We start from the raw sequence: 7,023 nt of genomic DNA, 5'->3' as shown, positions 1-7,023 counted from the left end.
GCCCTATCCTACTTTGGCTGAGCTGATATCTAAGATGCAAGACAAAGTCCTTTTCACTCTCCCCTCTACTATCCTCATGCAGATGGTAATGGTCTCTTTTGCAGCCATGAAGTGTGCTGCCTAGGGTTGGGATGGGTGGTGCAAGCACTCTGTTAGCTGCCCTGGCTTGTGTCTCAGGAGACTGCATACCCTGCCCAAGTCTGTGACTCTGAGCCCAGTTCTGCACTAGGACTTACCTAGGAATTGCAGTCCTTGTGTCCTAGACTGCCTGTCCTGTTTACTTAGAGCCCCAGAGCCTTTTAGTCCTTGGTGGTGACAGCTGAGATGAGTGATCCCATCTGGCTAGAGCTGGTTTGAATATTCCCTACATGGGCAAGGGTCACCTGAGTTCAGCCCAATTTTGCTTTTCCCTGTGACAGGGCAGTGCTGAGTTCAATGTGATCTCTCACTATTTCTGTGCTCTCTCTCTCTTCAGCATACAGATTACTTCTCTGTTCCATGCAGCCACTGCCGAAGGATGAGGAGGTGTGGTTGGCATCAGTGATCAAAGACTGTCTTTCTTACTTTCTGTGTAGGGAGAACACTCCCAAACCATGTTTTCCTCTATTCTCACACCACAACTATAATAAACACAGAAGAAGGTTTCTGTGACCAACTGTGTGGGGTTTTTCCCCACACCAGCAGACATCAGCTGGTTGTCCTCTATTTCTATCACTACTGCCTGAAGAGAGTGTCAGATCCCACAGTAGAGGCCTCAATTCCCAAGACTGCTCCTCTCCACACACCAGTTGCAAGTCTGGGTCCCCAGAGCTTCTGACGAAGTGGCTTCAAGTTAGAATCTCCATGACTCCTTCTTTGGGGTTGATTAATTTGCAGAAGCAGCTCACAGAACTCAGGGAAACACTTACCTATATTTATTGGTTTATTGTAAATAATATTGCAAAGGATACAACTTTTAAGCTTTATGTCAAACGTCCTAAAGTCATGATGGTGGTGGGTTGTGCCTTTACCACATCTAGAAAAATTGAGGCTAACACCGAATGCAGCTATATTGTCTGATGGTAAAAATAACTCACTAATTCTGCACCTTACCCTGTCTGAATGGGAGTAAACTAAGGAGGACCTACCTGCTAGACTAGACTGCTTGCTAGACTAGATGAAGAGATGCATAGGGTGAGGTATAAGGGAAGAGGCATAGAGTTTCCATGTCTTCTCTGGGTGCACCACCCTCCAGGGACCTCCACGTGTTCACCTATCTGGAAGCTCCCTTAACCCTGTCTGTCCACTTGGGGTTTTATGGAAGCTTCATGACATCAGGATTTCTTCCTCCAAGGTATAGGGTGAGATCCTGTCAAGGAAGGGTGTTAAGATCCACATTCAGAAAGACAGAGAAGTATTAGAGTGAAAGAAGGGCAGGAGGTCAGAGGCCTGCCCCTGAGTTATTTGCTTTGTTTTGTTTTTGAGATGAAGTCTTTCTCTGTCACCCATGCTGGAGTGCAGTGGTGCAATCTCAGCTCACTGCAATCTCCGCTTCCTGGGTTCAAGCAATTCTTCTGCCTCAGCCACTCGAGTAGCTGGGATTACAGGTGCATGCCACCACGCCCTGCTACTTTTTGTATTTTTAGTAGAGATGAGGTTTCAGTATTTTGGCCAGGCTGGTCTTGAACACCTGACCTCAAGTCATCTGCCCATTTTGGCCACCCAAAGTGCAGGGATTACAGGCCTGAGCCACTGCACCTGGCCCTGCGCCTGAGTTCTAACATACCCAGTATTATAATAAAAGATGGTAACAAGGGCTGTGGGAGTTATGAGTCCATAATCATGGACAAAAAACAATGTATACCATAACACCAAAGGGCCACCTCCTGGTTTTTTACCATGGAAACTTTACATCAAATATATATATATATATATATATATATATATATCACAATCAATCAATAACAATTAATCCAGTCCATCATAGTGTATGAATATATCCCAAGATGAGGTCACTCAAGTATGCAGGCATCCTCTCAATCTTGTCAGGTTCCAAAAGCAGGAGTGACCTTGGTAAGTATACAACTTCACTCTTTCAGGCATCTCGGATAATTATGCTGAGACAATGTTATCTCTTGCTCTGAGACTCTTTTGAGTTTTTAATGTAATATTAAATTTTCCTCAGTGATGAACCAATTTATTCATGTTTTACTCTCAGCTACAATTTCCCCTTCTCTTCATTAACACTGACACTTTTTCACTTTTGGAAGGGGCATTAGAATCACCACTGTGCTTGTCTACATTGCAGGTAGCAATACAAATCTAGCAAGTAGCTCCTCAGTTCACTCCCATTCAGACAGGGTAAGGTGCAGAATTAGTGAGCTATTTTTACCACCAGGCAACACAGCTGCACTCACTGTTAGCCTCAATTTTGCTAGATGTGGTGAAGACACAACCCACCACCATCGTGCTTTTAGGAATTTTGACATAAATTTTAAAAACATAGTTACAGTTTTCTGTTTAGAAATCATCCCTGCTGTTGCAGCACTTGTTCTTGCAGTCCCGGTCCTAAGATCACTGCATTAGGTAAGGGAGAGAAAAATCATTTTTTAAGATAATTTGGGAAGAAAGAAAAAAAATACATAGTTTTAATACCAATGTACTCCTCCCTTGGTGAGAACTGCATGATTATACATGCATCTTCCCCATTATCTCTTCCCCCAGATCAACCAGAAACAAAACAAAACAAAATAAAACAGAAAAGTCTAACAGGGGCACTACATTCCTATTCATGTTGAGTGTGAGCACACACTAATGAAGGCATGTAAGCCAGCTCTTTATTCCTTTATCTTCCCCTGTCTTAGACAACCAATTGAAACCAATTGCCTGTTCTACTTCTCCATCAAATTATTACTCTAAGGAGGATATCTCTCTGCCTATTGTTGGAATTTGTGGACTGTGCAGTGTGCTCTTTGGTCTGAAAAAAATGATGGTCAGCCATCCAAATCCATGCAATGTTTTGTGTTTTTTTTTTTTTTTTTTTTTTTTTTGGCACTCTGAGCATTTTCATCGTTCATTGGACAACCAAAGCCTACTCCAGAGTTATTGTCTATTCTTGTCAAGACCCACTTTCAGCCCTTCAGGGCTGCAAGCATCAGTCTCACTTGCCAGTTATGTTCAGGGCCTTCCCACCAGAGAAATCTGCCCAGTAGTAATCAGCAGTCTCTGTCTCTCTTGCTGAGAAATGGAAGAGTTTTTCCGGAATTTTGTGCCTGAGAGTGTGCAAAAGGAACATGTCTAGATTCAGCATGTCTCTGCGCTGCTACAATACCTCCATATCCACTTATCTGATGGACCCAGATGGCCACCTCAACGGAACACATGGGGATATCTGCTTGTCAATTTCAGTCACTTTCTGAACCTGGAAGAGAGTTCTGATGGCCATTGACTTGTTCTACTTTAATGCACCCCTCAAATCTCCGCGGAGCCATGCTCCATATGGGCATTCTTTTAACAGGCCAGGCTCCCATTCCCCTGATATCCGAGCATATAGCCAGGCTATTGGTCACAGCCCGTGGGCTAGTAAAAACTTAAACACAGGCGCTTGTACCATTGTTTAATTTTTCCATCACTGTTAAAAAAACAGCATGCAATTCAGCTCATGGAGCAGGCCTGTTTTTACCTTCTTTGGTCTAAAGTAACAGCCTTCTAAAGAGGATGGTGTCCATTTACCTTGGAATTGCCATCTGTGAACCAAGTAGCTCTTGGTTGGTCAGTTGAGAACTATTTATCCGGTACTGTAGAATCCAACAGTTTTTCATGCAGTTACAAGTAAATTGTGGAAGAAAAAAAATCCCTGCTTGAGAGTATCTCCTCCTTGCATTCTCCAGGTAGCATGATCCTCTATAATCCATTTTCATTTTATTATAAACCTCTTCTGGACACTGCCATCCCCATTAGAATATATATCTGACATCACCTGATAGAGCATGGGGATTTCAGGTGTCATAGGGGTAGCTTTAGCTAAGGCAGTAAATGCCCCTCAACTGGATAAGTAAATAATTTGTCACTACCAGCCAGCACTTTGGCTTCTACTCTACACTGTGTGAACTTGGGCAATCATACAGATTCTCATTTGGTGTGTCCAAATAATGTTGCTTGAAGGGTAAATTTAAGTGCCCTCTGTTTTACAGTAGCAGGTAGAAGAAACATTCCCTAATAATCTACAATGTTCATTCCCATAATACAGTCCCTTATATTTTTATAAGGGATACAGTCCCTTATATTTTTATGTTATGGTTTGAAAAACTTCTTTTCCTTACCCCAAGGCAATTGTACCCTTTCTTGTGCAAAAGACTTTGTGCAAAACCCAGCCAAGGGTTGAATCAAAGAACCCTGGCCCTTTTGTCAATTTTTATCTTGATTAATCTGCCCTACTCTTGCACCAGGCAATTTCAGATTAGATTTTTAATTATAATCTCTGCCTTTCAGCTTTTGTGTGTGTGTGTGCTTCAGCTGTTGTTTACTGACATACAGGTAGGCTCTATAACAACGGACCTGGAGGTGGCTGCAGCAGTGGGGAGAAATGGAAGGTGAAGAGTGGAGTGTTTGCTGCAGGAAAGCTGAGTGGAGGGTGGGGACAGGTGCAAATAAGGGAGGTCCAGAAGGTTGGGAAAGCAAGTATGGGCGAGGGCCAGAGTCTGCTTAAACTGAAACCACTGCCCCATGCCCTAAGGCCCCTAACTCTTGCTGGCTGTTTCCTGACCCCGGGCCAGGGTTGGGAGGCCTCTGGGCATCCATTTAATAAAGGAACTGAACAGAGCACAGAAAGGAAAGGAAGCTGTCATCCTTTTGCCATAGACTCCAGGGTCCTCCAGTCCTGCATTCCTCCTTCTTCCCGTGCTTGGGTAAGGCCACATGCTGGGCAGCCAGGCTCTGGACTGTCCCACCCAAGAGCAGGTTCTAAAACCAGCCATGTTTCAGCAAGGCATTAATCTTCTTCCCTGGTGACCCAGCCCAGCAGTGCCACATTACAGCCCACAGTGAGCTCTAAAAGTGTTGCTGGCCTAATGGATGGGTTGAGGGAGCCGGGAGGGACAGGGGCTGGAGGAGGGGCTCTGGGTCCATCATGGCATGGAAACTACACGCATGGTGTTGGGGAAGCTGCAGCCAGGGCACCACCTGGTCAGTACAATAACCAGATCTCCCTTCTTGAAGAAGCCTCCGGCCTTGCCAACATTCATGGCCAAGTTCACCCGGTGGTCCACATTCTCAGCCCAGGCCTACTGGACTGCGTCCTTGCACAGCACAGGAAAGATGCTACGGTACAGGTGGGCCTGACGAACTATCTGGGGATTCCATGTCACAGCAACGATGGGTGTACGTGGGCGGTATCTGGTCACCAGAACTGCCAGACTTGGTGAGGACGATTATGGCCCCACTGCAGCACTGGAAGGCCTCCATGGTGCCCACATCGGTGGCTTCTGTGGGGTAACTGGTAATGTGTGCCAGGAGGCGGGGCTCCTCAAATAACTGCAAGTATTAGAAGGTGGCCTCTGCTTCACCGACAACCAGGTGCTGCATCCGAACTGCCTCCAGAGGATAATCCCCTTTGACTGTTTCTCCAGACAGCATGATGCAGTCCACTCTGTCCAGGACTGCATTGGCCACATCACTGTCCTCACCCTGAGTGGGGTGGAGCTTCATGATTATGCTCTCCATCATCAGAGTGGCACAGATGACAGGCCTCCCAGCTCGGTTGCAGCACCCAATCATCATCTTCTGAGCAAGGAAGACCTTCTCTGCAGGAATCTCAATGCCTATATCATCATGAGCCACCATGATCCCATCACTGGTCTTCAGGATTTCATCAAACCTCCAATCCCCCTCATGATTCTCATTTTTGCTGATTACTTTGATGTTCTTTCCCTTCTCTCTGAGGACCTTCCTAATTTCATGGGCATCAGATGCCTTGCGGATGAAGGAGGCAAACACCATGTCAACATACTGCTCAACCCCAAACTTCAGGTCCCGGATGTCCTTCTCTGGCATGGCAAGCAGGTCCACAGCAGTCCCGGGAAGGTTCACACCCTTCTTGCTGCCCGAGGAGCCACCATTTTCTACCTCCATCACGAGGAAGTCTGCACCTTTCTGCTTCACCTGGCGAGAAGGAAGCCCATCATCCAAGTAGATCTTGCTGCCAATTTCTACCACCTTGCAGATGTTCTTGTAGTCCAGCCACATGATGTACTCATCACGCTTTTCCATGTAGGCATTATCCAGCATGATTTCGAGAGTGGCTCTCTTCTTCAGATTCACGTCTGCAGTGCAGCAGCGCTGCAGTTACCTGAGGAGCCCCGCCTCCCGGCGCCCATTACCAGTTACTCCACAGAAGAGCCCAGTTCGAATCTCAGGTCCTTTAGTGTCCAGAACCTCGGCAACGGGCTCATAGAGGATGGGGGTCAGAAGCAAAACTTTGTGGCTGTGCACACGTTCTCTCCATGAGAGAAGTTCAGACCAGCCACATTCATACCAGACTTAATCATCTCCTTCAGCATCTCCACCGATCAGGGAGCTGGGCCGATGGTACAGATGATTCCAGTGTTCCTGGCTGCCATGGATGGCGAGTCAATGTCCAGGTGGCACGTGTGTTCCAGGAATGTGTCAGCCATGGCTGCATGCAGCTTCTAGGTCTGAATGAAAGCAGTCCTGGCTTCACTACGGGGCTTTGACATGGCCGCTGAGGTCCTCCGGCACTGACTGACTGGGGCTAGGCTGCAAACGCGGAGAGGTCAAGAGCCCCGGGACGCACAGCTGCTGCGCCCCTTCCAGCTTTTTAAAATTTCTGTAAACTGGGAGAAATACAGAGAACTGGTTAGGGACCTTTTAATATTGGGTGACGAGAAGTGGCTCCCTTTTGTCCATCCAATCTTTGATAGTGTTGCATTAAGACCTTCGTTTTAACCCCATCAATTTTAATTTTCTTTATTCTGCTTCTTAACCATCTGAAGATTTTCACCTGGCCGGGACAAGTCCCATGACTCT

General features: G+C 46.3%; 1 pseudogene; it reads right to left on the bottom strand.

The window, feature by feature from the left end:
* Nucleotides 1–5,105: 5,105 nt before the first annotated feature.
* Nucleotides 5,106–6,725, bottom strand: LOC100434268 (pyruvate kinase PKM-like; annotated as a pseudogene).
* Nucleotides 6,726–7,023: the final 298 nt, after the last annotated feature.

This window comes from Pongo abelii, chromosome X (genome assembly GCF_028885655.2).
Source record: "Pongo abelii isolate AG06213 chromosome X, NHGRI_mPonAbe1-v2.0_pri, whole genome shotgun sequence".
NCBI lineage: Eukaryota > Metazoa > Chordata > Mammalia > Primates > Hominidae > Pongo > Pongo abelii.
The sequence above is the reverse complement of the archived record's forward strand: the minus strand, read 5'-3'. Positions and strand labels throughout refer to the sequence as shown.